At 37.2% G+C, this 21104-nt stretch overlaps 1 non-coding gene across 1 annotated transcript; it reads left to right on the plus strand.

The window, feature by feature from the left end:
* Positions 1 to 19707: 19707 nt before the first annotated feature.
* Positions 19708 to 19814, plus strand: LOC133828050 (small nucleolar RNA R71). Its single transcript, XR_009890695.1, has one exon. It is a non-coding gene; the product is annotated as a small nucleolar RNA R71 (small nucleolar RNA).
* Positions 19815 to 21104: the final 1290 nt, after the last annotated feature.

Consider the following 21104-nt stretch of genomic DNA (forward strand, 5'->3'; position numbering starts at 1 on the left):
TGGAAAGGATGAAGTTGTCCATCAAGGACCTGGAACCATGACACCAAACAATATATGGTTTTTCTGGCAAAGGGCTCGCCCCACAGGATCGATTAAGCTCCCAGTTACAGCAGGAAGAGCACCTGCAAACAGGACATTACTCACTACTTTCATAGTAGTTGATTGTCCTTCAGCATATAATGTTGTAATTGGAAGGCCAACTTTGGTCGACCTGTGAGCCGTTACCTCGATATGGCATCTTTCCATGAAATTTCCAACCGACACAGTGATAGGATGCGTGTTGGGAAACCAGAGGGAAGTGAGGGAGTGCTACAACGCCTCAATATCTAAATCGAAGAAAGGTGTATCAAGGGAAACTGCCGGGAAAGAGTTGCATACGACCAGTGATATGCAAACCCAATCAGGTGATTGTGTCACCAAATAGGGTGTTGCCCAAAGTAAGGACAGGGATTTGGATCCTCGCTTTGGGGAATTTGATGAAGAGATAGGACCCATCGAGGACCTTGAAGAGGTCTAACTCGATGATGCAGATCTGACCAGGGTTGTTAAAGTCGGTAAAAACTTAGAGACAACAACGTCTTGAACAAATATCAGATAAAGTTGAATCCCCTCAAATGCTCATTCAAAGTTGGATCAGGGAAATTCCTGGTATTTATAGTAAACTCACGAGGAATTGAGGCCAATCCTGAGAAGATCAAAGCCCTAGTCGATATGAAATCGCCAACAAAAATCATAGATATTCAAAGCTTGACCGAAAGAATTGCTGCTCTCAGTAGATTTATTTCCAAATCGATAGACAAATGCGTCCCATTTTTTCATCTACTCAGAGACAACAAGAAATTCGAACGGACGAAGGAATGCAAACCCCTTTTTCAAGCCCTAAAGACTCCTATTTCGCAGCCACCGATTCTATCAAAGCCGGTTGATAAAGAAACTTTGTTCATCTACTTGGTGATCACAGAAAATGCTGCTAGTGCTGTCCTAGTAAGAGAAGAGGAAGGTGTGCAAAAGGTTGTTTATTATGTAAGCAAGAGGCTAATAGGAGCGGAGCTGCGGTATCCACCTATTGAAAAATTATCCTATTGCCTGATCTTACCTCCACAAAATTGCGACCATACTTCCAAGCTCACCCAATTACAGTTTTGACCGACCAACCTTTACGACAAGTTCTGCAGAAGCCAGAAGCCGCAGGCAGATTGTTAAAATGGGCGGTCGAGCTGGGGCAGTTTGATATCTCTTATTTTCCACGAGCAGCAATAAAAAGACAAGCTCTGGCTGACTTTGTCACAAAATTCACTGGACTTCCAGATAGCGAGTAGCCAGAAGAGCCTAATCCTCAAAACCAAACTCCCTCATGGAAGTTGTTTACAGACAGCTCTACTAATGAGCATCACGCTGGAGCCGGAGTGATTTTGGTAATGCCTGAAGGGCATCGATTTCACTGCACAATTAGATTCGACTTCACCGCTTCAAACAACAAAGCCAAATATGAAGCGCTGCTCGCAAGATTACGGCTAGCGACAGACATGCACATAAAGTCACTTGATATCTACAGTGACTCTCAGTTAGTGATCAATCAAATCATTAAAGAATACCAAGCCCGAGGTCTAAAGATGGTTGCCTATCTGAATAAGTCAAGATATTTGTTGGCCTGGTTTGAGAAATATACCCTCCAGCAAGTACCTCGTGACAAAAATTCAAACACTAATGCTTTGGCCAAGTTGGCGAATGCTAAGGATTCTGACACCTTAAACATAGTGCCAGTTGAACGGTTGTCTGCACTGAGCATCCAAGCAGAAGAAACCTCTTTCGTGATTCAAGCGGCAGATACATGGATGTGACCTTACGTAGAGTACCTAACACAGGGTGTGTTGCTGACGGACAGGAAAAAAGCCAAGACTCTTTAGCAGCAGGCTGTTAGGTATATCCTGGTCGATGGAATCTTGTACCGAAGGTGATACTTAATGCCACTCCTCAGATGTATTTCAAAAGAGAAGGCCAAAGAATTGATGAGAGAGGTCCATGAGGGTTTTTGTGGGGATCATGCTAGGGGGCAGAGTTTATCGAAAAAGATCCTAAGGCAAGGATAATTCTGGGAAAAAATGAATGAAAACTCGATGGAATTTGTCCAAAGATGCAACAAGTGCCAGAGATTCACCAAAATTCCACGAGCAGCCCCTAATGAGCTAAAACAGATGCAAAGTCTGTGGCCATTCGCAGTCTGGGGTGTAGACTTAATCGGATCTTTGCCCACATGAAAAGGCAGCATCAAGTACGATGTGGTGGCCATTGATTACTTCAAAAAATGGGCCAAAGCTGAGCCACTTGCAACCATAATGACCAAGAAAGTGCTGGATTTTGTGGTTAAAAACATTGTGTGTCGCTATGGATTGCCAAGAAAAATTGTCTCAGACAACGACTCATAATTCGATAGTGATCTATTCATATATTTCTGCGAACGGCATGGAATTATCAAAAGCTTTTCTTCAGTTTCTCACCCTCAGGCAAACAGACAGGTCGAGGCAATCAAAAAAACGCTGAAGGATACTCTGAAGAAAAGGCTTGAGGAAGCGAAGGGGGCATGGCCAGAGCAATTACATGGAGTCCTTAGGTCGTATAGAACTTCCCATCGAACAACAACATGCCATACTCCATTCTCCTATGCTTATGGATATGAGGTTATGTTGTCTGTCGAGTTAGATCTGCCATCGCATTGGAGAATGACATACAATCAAGGCTCTAATAGCCAGCTATTGATGGAATCTCTAGATTTGTTCGATGAAAAGCGTGTGCAAGCCCAGCTCCGAGTACCAGCTTACCAGCAAAAGGTCGCCCGGTATTTCAATTCTAAAGTACGTGAAAGGAAATTCGTTGTGGGCGATCTAGTACTTAGAAGGGTTTTCCTCAGTACCCGGGATCCAGCCGCTGGAATACTTTGACCTAATTGGGAAGGACCGTACCAAATTGAAAAAGTCCTCCATCCAGGCACTTACAAACTTGCCCGCTTAAATGGAGATCTCATTCCTCGCTATTGGAATGGAGAACACATGCGCAAGTACTATCAATAAACAATTCTTCTTAAAGAATTGGCTTGTATTAATTTTACTTTTTACAAGTTATGAAAAGAGTTGGTCAATTTATGTGACTGATCACTTATAAGTGTAAGATCATTTTGGTGATCACTCGTACAGACACGTTTTGTCCATTTATTACGATAAATAAAAGGGATTATGCGCAGCCTGTCAATCTTGCCAACTATTGTATTTATTACAAGTATTTGCTCATTACATCTGTTGTTTTACTATATTATCATTTTAAATTTATCCTGCGAGCAGAAATGTTCGCACAGGTCCTAGTCAAGGCAAGTGACCGAGGACCTAAAGCTCCTCAATCACTTGGGGGGCATATAAGGTATCTGGTAAGCAAAGCATATCGAAAGGTATGTAAACACATGAGCAAAATAAGTGAAAGCATGCTAGGGAACTTAGAGTATTTTCAAAATTTTGTTATTGTGTTAAAGCAATACAAAGTACTATGCTATGTTCGGTCATGCGAACAGAGGTTATAATAAAGTGTAAATATATTATAATATCAAAAAAGAATTCTTTTACATAGCGAGAAGTTGTTGCTCGAATGTAATTGTTTGTTAAAAGGGAAAAAGCTGCCCATGAAGCAATTAAAGATAACAATTGTCTTTACTTCTCAACCCGTAGGTCATATATTTAAAAGTTAAAATTAAAAGAGAAATAAGCTAAGAGGCAAGAGGGTCTTGAGGAGTGTCCTGGTCGAGAGCAGTTTCAGCTTCATTCTCCGCGCCGTCAATCCCCGTTGCTAAGGAAATTTATGGGGAAGCAGGAATTTTAGCTCTTTCTTCTTCCTCCAGGCGAATAGTGCAACAGGTTATTTGAGTTCGTCTTAAGCACTCAGACAGATAGCTAAAGTCGGCCTCGAGCTATTTGGCTTCTTGGTAGTTGAGCTTACTGCACTCCTAGAACTTCTCTTTGTTTTCGTTAGATTTGGCCAGGGCAGCCTGACAATCTAACAACTCTTCGGTCAGCTGGGCTTTCTGCTCGCGCATTTCATTATTCTGGTTGGTCAGTTCCGCGTTTTTCTCAAGCAGTTCAGCATTCTTCCCCTTGAGCACCTTCACTGTCTCAGTGTGCCTGGTGTCAAAGTCCTTGGTCTGGGTAACCAAGGTCCCCATGCGGTGCCAACTAGCAATGATAGTCAGCAATCCCTGCGATTAGATAAAAAAGGGTAAGATGATGGCAGAAATGGACAAAGTAAAATGACTCAGCAATAGAAAACAACTTACACTGGCTATCTCGTTCAGCCCTCGGTTATTATTTGGTTGGCCTCCATGGAGCTGGTGCCGACAATGGCCTCTTGGCTGCGTTTGTGCTTGGAGAGTTTGTATATTCTCTCCCTTGCTAAACTGACCACTGTGCTGGTTAGGGTGTCTTTAGGTTGAGTGTGGCGTGGCTGGTCGGTAGTCGCTGAAGGAGTAGAATGTTGGTCGACTGGTGTAGTTGGAAACGGTTGGTCGAGTGGAGAAGGAGGTGGCCTTGTTTCCTTTGTGGGAGGTGGCATGGTTTCCTTCGAAGGAACAGCTACTGAAGGACCCTTATTCCGGGCCTTCTTTGAAGCAGTTTTCCAGCTTTCGCCGCAAACCCTCTTGCTGTCTTTCTTCCTGCTTGAGGGAGTAGCAGCGACGGTGTAGCGATCGAACATGTCTCCAGATCACATATCTTCAAGTGAAGAAACATTGCGAGTAGTTAAACAAAATGTATAAGAGGAGATGAAATTAAAAGCAAGAAAATTGCAAGTAAAGTACCCGTGTTATAACTACTAGTCGCTACATTACTTACTGAACTACTGCTACACTCAGTCAATGCCTGGAAGAAATCTCAATTTAAATTTGGACTGTACTTAAAGTTTTCATCCCCATCAAATAAATGACAGGGAATGGGCAAACTGTCTAAGAATGAGAAGAAAGTACCATTCTCATCTGAAGACTCTTCGATGGGAGCCGGGGTTCGAAAGGTTTCTTTTTTCCCTTTCCCGTAGGGGCAGGGGGAGCAGCTGCTCGAGGGGTGTTGGATATGTTATGATAAACCAAGTGTTATGAATAGTATGGTGTATGAAAAGCAATAGGTTTCTAGCGTGTTGAACGTGACACAAGAAAAGAGTTACTCAGGATATGGCGTAACTCATAGCAAGGACACGCCGAGGTTATTCGAGGACCTGCGATCCTATTTACCTCATAGAGGAGGTCTTACCAGTTTATGATTTTGCTGGTTACCTAATGATGTGACATGTACAATAGGGGTGCCATGATCACAAGTATGATTATGATATGTGACTATGATGTATGATTATGACTACGATTATGATTATGATTTTTGAGTATGAATATGATATGTTTTTCCTTGAGTTTAAGATACGAACATGCACTTCTTGTATTTTCTTTAATATTGCTGTATTTGTTTGTACTTCTTTAGTGGGATTTTAGCTCACCCTCCTTACTTTCTCCCCTTTTAGGTAAAAAATAGGGTTTCTCCTTGGCACGCACAATGATGTGGGGAGTTTCGACGTCTGAGTATGTATGGCGTGGGGTGTCCTATGAACGAAAGATGAGCGCTAAGAATAATTAAGAAATTTGTGGTATGAACTATGTTCAAATTATGTGAGTGGGACCTATTATTTTATTTTATTTCCAAATACTACATAAAGACTTAATTTTTAATTTCAAACTATTGTCCCAAATTGCATGTTTTAATAAGGCCCCACTGAACTTTTTCTTAAAATGGTAGTTTTCTATCGCATATGAGACGAGCGACATTTTAAAAAGTAATAGATTAGGGTGTGTGTTACCCTAAACCCTTATATAGACCATTGAAAAATACATTTAAATTTAATAATTAAAGATGGATACTAGTCGCCAGCCACGACCAATGACGTTGCTCGCCGCAGCTGATGGAAGCAAGATTTCCCAGGTGTCGTAAACCGGCCGCGGGCAGTGGTTATTAGGGGTCGCAACTGCTGGTCTCTGTCTTGGAGGTCGCAACCTATGGCCTTTTTCAAGATGTCTCTATTTTCCTTCAATATCTTCAAGTTTAGCCTCAAAGCACTAGTTTAAGGACTTCTAAAACACTTCAAACTCATTCTAAACTTCATTTTCTTGAGTCTTATCATCTCTCGTCAATATCTAGCCACAAAATACACAAAATTACCAATAAACTCTCATAAAATATATTATGGCCTAAAAATCAAAGACTCGTAAAACAAAGCTAGAAATGCCTAAAAACACTAAAAATTAATATTGTCTAAGTGAGAAAGGAAAACAAATATATAACCCAAAATTTCCTAATAAAATTCCCCCACTCTTAGACTTTGCTTGTCCCATAGCAAAACAAGTAATAAAAACTCAGAACATAAAAAAATAAAAGATAAGCAATGTTTTTGTTGAAAGCGTTAGTTGTCTCAAAAATTGAACAAAAAAATAATTCATAGAAATAATCTGAATTCCACATTCGTTAGAATTTCAACTCAATGCCCAGTCACCAGTTAAACTTGATCTTGTTATGATTAAGCACAAACAAACTTACCAACTCACATACACCCAAATCAATTTATACATGCCAAAATATGTTTCAAAATCTCTTGTACAGAAAATATTTATCATGAAGAGCATCCACTCCATAGACATTAACCAATTATTCTCCACTAATATAAGCACACATAAACAAGAATCAAAAGTTCTTTGTAAGCTTGTAATATAAGGCTAAGGTTTAAGGTAGATGAAAAAATATATTTAAGCTCAAATCACACCATATCCTATATTTATTATATTCTTTAGATCTTCCCACAAATTTCTCATACACTTCAAAATTACATAATCTTATTGTTTTCTTCTTTCCATATTGATCTTACTTCCCCCACACTCATAATTCTGCAAAACTCTTTTATTTATTTATTTATTTTTGTTTCAATATTTTTCAATGCATTTTTTTTCATTTCAATTCAATCTTCATTGGGAGAAATAGTAGATCATATACATTCACTTTACAATCCAACAAACCAATACAAACTTCTCCTTCTTACAATACAAAACCCAACCCACAAAATCAAACATTCATATAAAACTATGGTGTAATGGGTCACAAGAAAAGATAAAATTTTCAAGCTACTAAGGTTTAGATATGGCTCAAAAATGGGAAACTAGGGAATACTAATCATTATGGCTCAAAAACGGGAAACTAGGGAATTAGATGTCATAGGTAGGATTGAAAGGCTCAAACGATCCAAACAACTTGCCTTAATTATCTTCCTAATCATTTGTACTTATGATTTCGCCTCAAATAATAAATCAATGATTTCTAGAGTGGTCGAAACTATATATAAATATTAGCATGCATAAATCTCTCCGAGTTCTAATGAAAAGGTAAATCCAATTGTGTTCATCATTTAAAAAATCTATGTTCAAGCTTAAGTAATAACCAAAATAAGAGTTAAGCACACAATCCATGTAGAACTCATAAATTTACTAAAATTATTTCCATCACAATTGAAATTTTTATCATTGACATACGTCTTTAAACTTAACCAAGCTTATCACAACCTAAAAAAATAAACTATATAATAAAAATGATACTAAAAACAACTAAACATAAGACAAACACGAATAACAACTAAAGCAAATGACAAAGAAAAATAAAAAAAATCAAGTTTTCCCTTCCCCCACACTTAGTTTAAGCATTGTCCTCAAGGCATAAATAAATAAAAATCAATTCAAAATAAAAATTAAACGGTAAGAAAAACTCCCGCGAGTGCTTCGTTTAACGTCGTTATCTCGACTGAATGGTGTAGTCATGATTATTATGGTGGATCATTTAACAGAACATTCTTCCTCTTGTACTCGTCAATGTAATTGAACACGTTAAAATTTACAACTGCACCACCAAATTCTATTGTAACTACTCCTTTCTTTGACATCAAGCTCTGTACTCATAGTGAACATGAATGACCTCTCAAATAGATACTGCACAAAAATATCTGCAACCACCCCTAAGGGAAAATTAGAGCAATTGGCCAACTGAATAATAACATCAGTTTCTATTAATGGCCCAGAGATGCAGCAAGTTGTCCCATTGTGCTCTCCAAATTCTGAAGAGATACCTGATTACTCTAAAGAATTGCGTGTGTTGTTTGCTGCAATTGTACAAGACCCTATTGAAATTGCATATTAGTAGTGACTAAAGATTTCATCATATCAGCGAGAGATAACTCTTGTTCTTTTGATGGATCTGAATATTGTGGCACGATATCACTATATTATCATGGAGAGTTGTAATTCGGCTCAACATATTAATTTCCACCATAGAAAGTACTAGAATAATCCTCCCGTTGTAAATTGTAATTGTCAATGTAGGGATTATATATATTTACTTGTGGCAAGATATTGATTGGATCATAGAATTGTTGGTAATACGTCGCCATGTCACCAACCAAATTTTATAAAAGCCCTGAAAACATCAACCACAACTAAAAGACCAAGTTAGTAAAAAGAAAAAGAAAAAGAATAACAAATTAATTAAAATAGTCCCCAGCAACGGCGCCAAAAATTTCATGCGTGTAGTATGTCGTACGAAATTTAGTTATATTTATTCCTTATTACTCACTAAATTATTAGTAAAGTGGTTGTGAGGGTCGAACCCGCGAGGACTATTATTCAATTTATCATTCAAAGTAAAAAGAATTAAATAGGGGATTTTATTTTGAGATTTAATAACATAGAATAATGCAATAAACAAAGAACAATGGGTAATGGATAATACGATTTTAGAAAACAGTTAAGACTTATTCTCCACCTTCAACAATCAATCTATCAACAATGACAAATAATATTCTCTATTCCCAACAAATCTATTAACCCCACAAATAACACTTAAGAATTCAATTATTCCAGTTTCCCTATTATAATTAATTAAATCTAAGCACTCTTAGTTAATCATTTTTACCAAGCAATAAACCCATTAAGCATGCGATCTATATAACCCAGCAAAAAGCATTATGTTCAATGGAAACAAGTTAATCTAGGCAAAAAATTCATTAAGCATGCGATTCCTTTAACTTGGGTTATATTCTTCATCATAATTAAAATACCTATCGCAATACTTAATTGCAATTTATCACACTACTTAGAATCCTAAACTATTATGTGAATAGAAATCCTAAGATGATAGTAGAATAATGCAAAACCCTAATTAGCAGACATATAAACAAGATTTTACAAGATTCTTAGCATTCAAATTGAGAAAAAATCCATTTAATATATGGGAGTAGAAGCAATAAAATTCATCAATGCATTCAAGATTTCATGTCTAGGGTTTTACTCGCCGCGGCAGCTGGAAGCGAAATTGCCCAAGAATTGTAAACCAGGCGCAGCTAGTGGTTATTAGCGCTTGCGGCCGCTGGGCTCTATCTTGGAGGCCGCAATTGGCCTTAGTGTTGTCCGCAGCCGGTGGCCTTTTTCTGCATGCCTCTATTTTCCTTCAAAATCTTCAACTTTAGCCTAGAACCTCGGATTTAGGGACTTCTAAAATACTTCAAACCCTTCCTAAACGTCATTTTCTTGAATGTTATAGTCTCCCTTCAGTATCTTGCCAAAAAAAAACACAAAATTATCAATGAACTCTCAAAAAAATCAAAGACTCATAAAACAAAGCTAGAAACAAATAAAAAAGCTAAAATTTAACATTATATAAGAGAGAAAGGACACAAAATATACAACCCAAAATGCCCTCATCAAATATTGTTGTCAAAAATCTTTATTCCAAGCCTTCTCTTATTTCTTGAAGCTTCAACCTAGTAGAATGAGATTTGGGATTTAAGAAGCCTTGAAACTCATGCAAGTCAAGCAATGCTTGATGAGTTTCTTGGAGAACACTTATGGTCTTTGAAAGCTAGAGAGAGGTCAGAGAGAGAGTTGAAATGTGTGATCAAGTCTTTTCAACTCTAATATCCCTTATTTATAGTGTATGCACTGTCATTAAGTCTAACCAATAGGATTAGAGCTTTTAAACACATTATTTCGAGCTAAGTCACGTTTAGAGACCTCATCGTATCACTTTAGACTCATAGAAGTCACATTTAGATGCCTACCACATAATCTCATGTTTTCACTTCAACTTAAGTTAAAATCGTTAAGTGTTTTGCACCTCAACTTTAAACTTCTTAACAATTATATTTCACCAATAACAACAAGAACTACATATATTGATTAAACCAATGGACTACAAAAGAATACTCGGTAAATATAATTATATAATTCCTATGAGTGCAATTCCATGTTTATAGTGGAGTAATAATGGAATTGATAAGTAAGATTATTTAATTAAAGAGTTTAATTAATAATCTGGTTTATTGGATCTTAGTATTATAGGTCCATGGTCCCTGAGTCACCTCTATCCTACACTGTCAAGGGTGAAGATGTCACAGGCAAGATTAATGGAGAAAATAACTAAATTGCAAAGGAATTAATATTCTGGGGCTAAGTGATAATTATGTGCAATTAATAAATTCTTTTACTAATTAGTTTTTATTTGAAAAAATTGATATTGGTTGAAATTAATATTAATCTGTATTTTGGATTAATATTAAAGAGAGAGAGTAAAATATTATCTTAGTATAAGATAATTATTCAAACTGATAAATTAATATAAGATTAATTTTGAATTAATTGATATTTATTTTTGAAATAATATTTATATTATTTTTGGAATAAATATATTTTCTTAAAGTTAATTAAACAAACAAATAAGGAAAACTAGAGAGCACTGTGAGTGGCACCACACACATGTGCCACATGTCCCTGGGATTTGAATTTTGAATTTCAAATATTATTTGATTAATTTGATTAAAATAAAGATATAACAAATCTGTTAGAATTAATTAAATTAAAATAATTTAAAATTGTTTTATTATCTTTATAAGTCTAAAAAGATGCAATTCGTTTTAAGCAGTTGATTCACACGAATCAAAAGAATTGATAGAAGTTTTCTAAACCTGAAAAATTCAAGAACTCTATAGCCTTCTCTCTTCTGCAAACTCTCTAAATCTCATGTGTTGAGAACATCTAGAGAGCCTAAATAATCAAACTAGTGAATCTTACGTGCCCGCACATGTCCTTGTGTGTTTGAGGAATGGCCTCGAAGACTAAGGTTTGAGTCTTCGCTAGATAGGAAGATCGTTTGATTATACAAAAATACTCAAGGACTTTTGATAGGCTACAAGAGGTAATATTCTTCTCTTTTTTTGTGTTGATTTCATGTATAGATATATGTATTGGTCCTGGCTCGGTATTAATAATTTTTAAAACCACCACCCCCTTCCGTTGTGTCCCTGATTTTATTCAAATTATACCAACAAATGAAATGATGAAAAGAAATGGAAACAGATACTTTATAACTTTCATTGTTGATTTTTCTAGATTAACATATGTTTACTTGCTTAAAAATAAAGATGAAGCATTTCATGTGTTTAAAATATATAAAATCGAAGTTGAAAATGAATTGGAAATGAAAATAAAAGTAATTATAAGTGATATGGGTGGTGAATACTTTTCCAATGAATTCAACTTATTTTGTAAAGAACATGAAATAATTAATGAATGTACAACCCCTTGTACACCTCAACAAAATGATATAGCGAAAAGAAAGGATATAACTTTTGTTGAAATAATTAATTCTATGTTATTATATGCTAAATTGAGTTTTGCCTTTTGGTGTGAAGCCTTGCTATCCACATGTCATATTTTGAAATGTATTGCTTTAAAGAAAATTTTAATGTCACCATAGGAGATATGGAAAGGGAAGAAGTCTAATCTAGGGTATCTCAAAGTGTGGGGGTGTTTTGTTTATTGTAAGAACACGGACCCTAAAAGGACCAAGTTGGGTCCTAGGGAAATTATATGTGTATTTGTAGGCTATGCCTCAAATAGTAAAGCTTATAGAATATAAGTTCTACCGAAAATTGGCATATCTGATGTGACACTAAACTTGGACACGTGGAGCACACTGGGCAGACCCCCCGACAAGTTGGTCGGTGTATACCAGTAGGGTATACGACAAGTTACTGCTTGGCATGCTATCTCCAGAGGCTCAGCTGCTCTGCAGGACCCCTAGAAATTTATTGGTTGGTATGACAGACACATAAACCTGGTCGACTAAATGTAGTTACACTCATCGTTAACAGTCCACAGGAATCGCCCAACCACCAGCAAAGAGCGCCTAACAGCCCTAAAAACTTGGTCAAGGCTCCTAAAGAATTGGACAGCAACTACCTGTGAGAATAATGGAATATTTTCCACCATCAGTTTCACTGTGCTCAACCCTTGGGCGAGAGCAACAGTATAAATGCAAACTATCCACGATAGTGGAGAAAAACAGACACAAAAAAATAGAATACCAGCCAGCACCAGAAACATACCGAGCGGCCTGGCTTGGTATTTAGCAGCGATTTGGCCATATTGAATTGTCTTTTACACATAGAAATCCACTTGTATTCCCTTCTGATCTTGTCTAAACATTCAAGATTAATACAAATCTAAGAGGAAGTAGGTCATTACAAATCCTTGGCGCCAAACCTCTATAAATCCCGTTGTTCTTTATTATTTATTGCTCAACATTATTAGGTTCTTGGCTTATTTATGGTTCATTTATTGTCTAATTGAAAGCTCTCTAATTAATTATTTTGACTCTGGGTAAGTTGCTAAAATAATCAGTCAACATTATGGTTCTTTCACTGAGAGCCTAGGACAATCACATTCAGATTCTATTGCTGCAAGGATTGTAGTCTCAACTAGAAGGTCAAGCCAAGAGCCTCCAGAGCCTGAGGTTGGAGTCTCTCACCAAGTCCCATCAATGAGAAATTTCAATGGGTAGCGATGTGACTTCCCATCAAGGAATCCATCTAGTGTTGGGGGTCAAACCGCTGGGCCCACCGCACCAGGATGCGGAGCTTCTACCTTTGCTGGAATCACCTATGCAGGAGCGTCAGGTGGAGCTGCTACCCAGGGTACCGACCAGCCATGACCAAGAGCTGGAGGTCCTGGCCGGTATGAGCCCTACGTAGATATTAAAGGACTTGACCCTGAAAGTGATCAGATAAGGGAAGTTTTTGGGCATATGCAAGATCAGCTTGCCTCCATGAACCAGGGGTGGACCACTGCAAAGGAGGCCCTTAATGAAGCTTTTGAAAAATAAAGGAGAGATTTTGAAGAATGGATGGATCGACATGCCTAGGAGGTGTAGGCCCGTTAGGAGGACATGGAGCGCCGGACTCAGGAAGTGGTTGAATCCATTCAAAACTATATGCAACACCAGTAAACCAAAGGTATGGGAACTGTAGCTGGAACTACTACCCAAAACCAACAACGTCCTCTCTTTTTTTGTTTCGGTGAAGGTGTCATGCATGGGCCAGAGGCTCAACCTCAGAATGTGAACTAGGGTCTGACAAAGAGTCACAAATCTGGTCGGGGAACTCCAGTTAACAACAATAAGAGACCTTTACCAGCGGATAAGCATGTTCTTCCAAGACGTGGCATGGGACGGGACCAAGCTGGAAATTTTCAGCCAAGATCTCAAGGCAGTGGTCATGACACATGAATCCTGGTGCTGCATGATGGGATGGCAACCCCCGAGCTCCAGTATTGAACAAGAGTGGTCAACCCCAAAACTACCAGCAGCAACCTGGTCGATACAAACATCATCAAGAATACCAACCAAGGTCTCGAAGAGATGAGCCAGAGTTTAGTAGCGCATACATGCCCCATCATTCTGATGGGTATGACCATGATGAGGCAGCAAGCCAAGTTCGCCATCAGAATAATCAACATTAGAGAGGTAACCAGCCCAAAGGACCATTTGTCCCACAAAGGCAGGATATCTCGAAAAACTAACCACCTCGAGGTGGAGGGTTCCAATGAGTACCTCCAGTACCAGGCCGAGCAGACAGCAAGAATGCCAGGGGCAAACCTTGTCCAAACTTCATTTTCAATCGAATGGGCGCCATGGGAGGTGAAGACCTTCGAGATGCTCTTAATCACAGTAGTGAAAATTGAGATTCAAACAACATAGCTCTGCTTGAGCCTGCTCGGGGCCCAAGAATGGATGAGCTCTGCAATGCAGCACAACCACAGGCAGCTACAGACCCTAACATCCAAGCCCAGTTGGTACTGTTATCCCAACTGGTAAGGGACTTGACAGTCCCAATTTAACAAATGTTGAAATGGAAAGGCAGAGAGGTCCCAATTTTAAAACCGTATTAATCAGCTGCCCATACCTGTTAAATTCAAAATGCCAACATGGAAAATGTACACTAGGCTGGAGGACCCACTATCTCATGTTCACAAATTTGAACCACAGAGTTATTTACAGGGAGTTCAGGATGATGTCAGGTGTAGGATCTTCCCGGCCACCCTGTCAAAAATCGCCCAGCAATAATTCTTCAAGCTTTCTACCCAGTACAGGTCTCCAATGAAGTATTGGTACCGAAGCCTAATAACAAGTGGAGGGTGTGCATAGATTTCACCGATTTAAATATGGCATGCCCGAAGGACTGCTTCCTATTTCCAAGAATTGACCAGCTGGTGGACGCTACAGTCGGCCATGAGATCTTAACCTTTATGGATGCCTATTTGGGATACAACCAGATAAGTATGCATCCACCCGATTAGGAGCACACTAGCTTCCACATGGATGTGGGGTTGTACTGTTATAAATTTATGTCGTTCGGCCTGAAAAACGCCGAAGTCATGTATCAATGATTGTTAAACCGTATGTTCAAAGACCGGATAGGAAATAACATGGAGGTTTGAACTGGTGATATGTTAGTGAAATCCAAAAATGTTGGGGGCACATTGAAGACTTGGAGGAATGCTTCAATATCTTGAGGCAGTATATAGAATGAAATTGAACCTGTTAAAATGCTCCTTTGGTGTGGGGTCGGGAAAATTTTTGGGGTTTATAGTGAACTCCCAGGGAATTGAAGCAAACCCCGAAAAGATAAAGGCACTGCTGGACATGCCTGTTGTAATAATATTTAATCAAATGTGTGAAAGTGTACACAGTCACAAAACAAGTAATAAAGTGATAAGTATAGAAGATCATCTCCACAGGGATTGTAAATTGTTTTGATTTTTCTAAGCTAACACTATTTGGAATCAATAAAAAATGCTTAAAAATAAACTGCAATGCAAATATAAAAGTGAGATAAAATGGATTGGTTAAAATAGGCTTTAATTATTAAATCCCTCTATGTTAATTGACCTGTACATTTTGCTGCAACAAAATCTCAGCAAACTACCCAGAGTTAACAATAATTCAATACACGTTCATGAAACTTTCCAAAGATCCATGATATTAATTCTTCCACCTAATTTAACATATTCCTATGCCAAACAAGTTAAAGAACCCAGAATTAAACATCAATTCATCATTGTTACACAAGGCCAATAACACATTCCTATGCTATTCACAAACATAATCTAACAAGATTATCCACTTGTGTCATTCAAATCTATCAATTATATTCAACTTCCCAGCACAAATATAACTCAATATCTTGTAATTGGTGATCAAGCAATAACATAAATTCATCATTAATCACAATTGAATGAACATTGAGTAAATTACTAAAATAAAGTGCTAGAAATTTCAAATTAAGACATAGAGTTCATCAACAATTCAAGTCACAAAAGATTAGTTCATGGCTAATTTAAAGAGCAAAAATCCACTTAAAATTTTTCCAATGAGTATCAAAATTCACAAATCAAAAGAGGTAATACTAATCAAGAGAGAGAGAGAGAGAGAGAGAGTAAGAACAAAATTTCTTCAATGGAGATGTAAGATTCCTTTTCTTTTCTCTTCTTGGACTTCTTGTACTTCTCCTTCCTCCTTTCTCTTTGTCCTTCCAGCTCTTTCCAATCTCTCGAAAAAAAAATGGCTTCAAAATATTCAATAATTGAGGTTGTTTTTTTCTCCTCTTCTGCTAGGGTACAAAACCCTCTTTTTTCTCTTGCCAAAAATGCCCTCCAAGCACTCCACGTGAGCCCTTCCTTTTCTATCTAGAATCTTCCTTCTAAAATGCAGCTAAAATTCTGATTTGCTGCCACTTCATCACCCTTTGACATATGAATTAATGATATGCCACTTATCTTTCCCTTATATGCTGACTTTCCCTCTTTGATTCCTGCTGAAAATGCTCCAGCAAAACTTTTTTTGCTCCAACAAACCTAATATTTCAGCACATAATAAACAAATAGAAGCCTTTTCATATTTCATTAATTTCTTTAGACTATTTCATACCTAAATTCCTTAATTACTACATTCATCTCTAAAACACCATAAATGACACAAGAACACAAAATGGAAAATAATTAACTAAAAATAACAAAATACACAAACATCACTCAACCTAAGTCTAAAATTATAAGCTTAAAAGTATGAAAATTAACTCTTTATTAAAGAGTTATCACACCCCCAAACATAAGACATTACTCATCCTCGAGTGATGAATCTAAAAAGATAACACAAGACACAAAAGATACACAAATTGAACAAGAAAAGATTCAAAAGAAAAAGATGAAAGATAAGACACAACAAGAGAGGATAAACTTTGCTTTGCCAATGTTCAAAGGGGAAGGCTCTCAGGAATTTTATTTTGAATAAGAGAAGTTGAATTTCAAACTTCCACAAGCGTTAAACCAAACTCTTCAAGCATTAATGTTGCTGTCAAAATATGAGTCAAGTGTTTCTCCCTTTAGTTCATTCATAGCTTTTCCTAAACATTTTCAATCACCCAAAATCAAACTGGGCCTTGGTCCTAAAGTTTAAATAATGCCTCCATAAGTTACTTAGTGATTTCCTCTCCACTAATGTAGACAAACACCACACCAACGATCAATAGGACTTTATCAAGCTTGTAATGATAGGTTAGGGTGAAGGTAGGATAAGAGAGATTAATTTTGGCTCAAATCACCCTAAGCACCTCAATCTTTCTAGGACCTAAATCAATGCACACATTAATTTCCCCAAAGAACACCCCAGAACAAAATATAACTCTTGCCACTAGCCTTTATTACTAACATACAAATACAAAAAAAAAAACAAACTTTTCTTTTATTTGAAGAGTTACACCCCCAATCTTAAAATCAAGCACAATTACTTTTTGCTTTCTTTTTTTTTTTCAACTTTGCTTTGATGCAAGGGAGTGCACTCTTTAATTTTTACTTTTGATTTTTTTTCTTTTTTTATTTTTTATTTTTTTTAGAATGAAGAGAAACAACTAGATGGCAAGAGAACATGAATAATGAGAATACACTCTCCCCCCAAAATTAAAATCAACATTGTCCCCAATGGTGAAAACAGGCAAAAGAAGAAAATGAAAACACTCACCCAATGCCTCTCGCACTCTCTATGCCTCTCAACCCCCCAAAATACAACAACAAATAAATCCTATAAAGATCAAGGTGCTAGAGGGTATGGTGAAAATAGGTTATTATATATATATAGCTAGGCTACTAAGTGGCTAAGCAAGAAAATGACACTTAAGCTCAATGGGGTGACTAGGGATAAAAATGCATAAAGGGTAGGCCTCAAAGGCTCAACCGGTCCAAGGATGGCCTAAAGCATGTCAACGGTGAGGTGTTGCCTAGGATTTCACCTCAAGAAAAATCACTAAGTAATTCTAGAAACTTAAGCTCTCAGAAGAAACTATCTTTTTTTAGGGTTTCAAAAATGTTTAATCAAGCTATGCAAACACTAAAAAGCGAAACACTCTCTTCAATCAATTGTTTGCAACATTTATACCCAAAGAATTTAGCTTAAATACTCAAGGAAGAATGAAATCTAGCTTCAACATAGATTTATTATGTTTTTGTAGTTTTTTTTTTAAGAACGTCATTGAGCCTCCTAGTTAAACACTAACCAAAACAAAGAATATCCTCAAGAGAATGACAAAACAATAATGCAAAGACATGCTATGTTTGTCATGCATTTTTTCTTTCAACTTGAAGTTAGAAGCACTTATGGCCAAATAAGCTTCAACTTCATTAGGAGAACGTATAGGATTAAAAACCTTAAATGTTACTTGTTCATCTTGAGCTCGAATGGCGAGCTCTCCATTTTCAACATCTATCAACGTCCTCCGAGTGGCAAGAAATGGTCTCCCCAAAATGATCGCTACATCTCTATCTTCCTTAGTCCAAAATAATAAAATCCATTGGAAAAATGAGCTTGTCAACTTGTACTAGGAAAACACCATAGAACAGTCAGCTAATTCCAAAGTGAGTGTAGTTGGCATTGCTTCTCCAATTCCCAACTTCTTAAAAATGGACATGGGCATCAAATTAATGCTAGCCCCCAAATCACAAAGAGCTTTACCATTCTTTTCCCCCAATAGAAATTGGAATTGTAAAACTTCCTGGATCATTCAACTTGGGAGGGATTTTATTCTTCAAAATAGCACTACAACCTTTAGTCAAAGCAAACATTTCAAATTCGCCAAGCCTCCTCTTCTTTGTCAAAATATCCTTCAAGAACTTCACATAGTTAGGCATTTGTTCCAAAGCTTCCACCAGAGGTATGGTTATGTGGAGTTGCTTCAAAACATCCAAAAATCTTCGAAATTGGCTATATTGCTGTTGCATTTGAAAATCGTTGAGGAAATGGTGGAGGTGGCTTGTTCATTGGCTTCTTTGATGCATTTTGCGGATGGATTGCTGCAACATTTTCTTCAAGATCAACTTTTGACATATTCAAATTTCCAACTCTTTCTCCCTTTTCCACACTACTTTGGATTGAAGTGGGCTCATTTTTGCTCTTAGGATTGTCCTCATTCAACTCCAGATTTTTACCACTCCTCAAAGTGATCGCCTTGCATTGCTCTTTACTATCTCTACCTGGATTTTCGGTATCACTAGGCAAGGTGCCTAGTGGTCTATTCCTAAACTCATTAGCTAGCTGCCCCATTTGAATCTCTAGGTTCCTCAAAGACGGTACTTGACTTTGAATTACTGCATCATTCTTGGCCATATACTCTTTCATGAAATTCTCCAAAGAGCTTGTTTGAGAAACTTGTAAAGGAGGAGGTTGAGCTCTTGCTTGTTAAGACAAACCCGAGGGATATGTAGGATTATTTGGCATGACTGCACCACTTGAACTAGCACCTTGACCTCGCCAAGAAAATTTTGGATGATCCCTCCAACCCGAATTGTAAGAGTTTGAATATGGATTGTTGCGGTTGTCATTTTCATTCCCCAAGTAACAAACCGAAGTGCGATTATAAGGACAACTATCAAATGCGTTCCCTCCTCCACAATAAAGACAAGAAACATTTGCTACTTGGCCCATAGGAGATGATTGCAAGTTACCCCCCATACTCATGGTCTTCAATAGGTTGGTCATAGATGAAACTTGAGCGTTGAAAATTGTCAAAGCATCCACCTCATGAATACCCACTAATTTCCTTCTCGGTGGAGCTCTAACTTTAGACCATTGGTAATTATTGTTTGCAATTTGCTCCAAAACCTCATATGCTTCATTGTAAGACTTAGAGAGAATAACTCCATTTGTTGAAGCATCTAACACCATGCGTGTGGAAGAATTTAGACCATTATGGAAATTTTCCATTTGAATACAATGACAGATGCCATGATGTCGACACTTCCTCAATAACTCTTTGAACCTCTCCCAAGCATCACATAACGACACATCGTCCAATTGTTGAAAAGAAATAATCTCATTCAAGAACTTAGAATTTTTCGTTTGAGTGAGGTACTTCATTCAAAAGTTTCTCAGCTAGTTCATGCCACATAGTCACTGAGTTGGAAGGAAGTGTAATGAGCCAAGCTCTAGCTCTGTCCCTTAGAGAAAAAGGAAATCACTTCAATCTCAAGGCTTCTTTAGTAACGCCTTGCAACTTGAATGAATCACTCACCTCCAAAAATGAAGGAAGATGGAGATGAGAATCTTCTGTAGGCAGCCCACTAAATTGACCCACTGTCTGCAACATTTGGAACATCACAGGCTTCAACTCAAAGTGAGCAGCTTGAATTTCGGGCCTAACAATACCAGGATTCATCTCATTAAACATGGGGCAGTGTACTCCCTTATGGCCCTTTCTCTATCATTGTCCATAACAATTACACTAGTGGCATTCAAAGAATTCGTAGCTTCATTAACAACTCCTTCAGCTGCATTAAGCATGGGTTGAGCATTAATTTCCTCAAACCGTTCACCTTCTTGAGCCATAGCAAGGTGAATTTGAGCCTGTTGTTCCCTTAGCCTTCTATGAAATGTACGTTCAATCTCAAGGTCAATAGGGGATAGCTCAAAGACTTGATGCTCATTCATGCAACAAAATAAATCTAGCGAAGCACAAGATGAAGCAAACAAGATTAGTGTAAACTAAGAAAAACAAATTGCAAAGTAATTAATAATACACAAACATTTAATTTCAATCCCCGGCAACGGCGCCAAAAACTTGTTGTGGTAATATTCAATCAAATATGTGCAAGTGTACACAGTCACAAAACAAGTAATAAAGTGATAATTATACAAGATCATCTCCACAGGGATTGCAAATTAAAACTAAATGCGTCAATTAATTACCAAACAATTATACAAGAATAACCAAATTAAATTGTTTTGATTTTTCTAAGCTAACACTACTTGGAATCAATTAAAAATGCTCAAAAATAAACTGCAATGCTAATATAATAGTGAGATAAAATCGATTGGTCAAAACAAGCTTGAATTATTAAATTCCTTTATGTCAATTGACTTGTATATTTTGCTGTAGCAAAATCTCAGCAAACTTCCCAAAGTTAACAAGAATTCAAAACATGTTCATGAAACTTTTCCAAGACCCATGATATTAATTATTCCACCTAATTTACCATATTCCTATGTAATGCCTCGACTAATTCTATACCTCGAATTATTAAAAAAATACTAAGACATAGCTACTATTTTGCAATACATATATACATAATATATTAGAACTTTATTAAAAATCCAAAATACGATACGGAATACAAAATA

This window comes from Humulus lupulus, chromosome 3, assembly GCF_963169125.1.
Source record: "Humulus lupulus chromosome 3, drHumLupu1.1, whole genome shotgun sequence".
NCBI lineage: Eukaryota > Viridiplantae > Streptophyta > Magnoliopsida > Rosales > Cannabaceae > Humulus > Humulus lupulus.